Source organism: Mastomys coucha, unplaced genomic scaffold (assembly GCF_008632895.1).
Source record: "Mastomys coucha isolate ucsf_1 unplaced genomic scaffold, UCSF_Mcou_1 pScaffold6, whole genome shotgun sequence".
Lineage (NCBI taxonomy): Eukaryota > Metazoa > Chordata > Mammalia > Rodentia > Muridae > Mastomys > Mastomys coucha.
In genome coordinates, this window is record NW_022196912.1 from 4659815 (window position 1) to 4660589 (window position 775).

Sequence of the window (775 nt, forward strand, 5' to 3'; positions counted from 1 at the left end):
TTTCTTCTTCTTTCCCCTGTCCCTAGGGAAGAGCCCAGAAAGAGAAGAAGAGCCTGTTCTACTGGCTTGATGAACGTAGCAGGCATGAATGAACACAAGGAAACTCGTATGGTTGTGGTTACCTACCTAGGTAGTCATTCATTTAGTTCTTTACCTACCCATCCTACCCATCCATTTGCCTGCCTATCTACCAACCTACCTACCTACCTACCTACCTACCTACCTACCTACCAACCTACCAACCTACCTACCAACTTACCTACCTACCTACCAATCTATCTACCTACCTACCTACCTACCTACCTACCTACCTAGCTACCGACTTACCTACCTACCTACCAACCTACCTACCTACCTACCTACCAACCTACCTACCAACTTACCTACCTACCTACCAATCTATCTACCTACCTACCTACCTACCTAGCTATCAACTTACCTACCTACCTACCTACCAACCTACCTACCTACCTACCAATCTATCTATCTACCTATCTACCTACCTACCTACTTACTGACCTAACTACCAACACACCTACCAACCTACCTACCTACCTACCTACCTACCAACTTTCCTACCTACCTACCTACCTACCAACCTACCTACCTACCTACCAACCTACCTACCTACCTACCAACCTACCTACCTACCTACCAACCTACCTACCTACCAATCTATCTATCTACCTACCTACCTACCTACCAACTTACCTACCTAACTACCAACACACCTACCAACCTACCTACCTACCAACCTACCTACTTACCTTCCTAC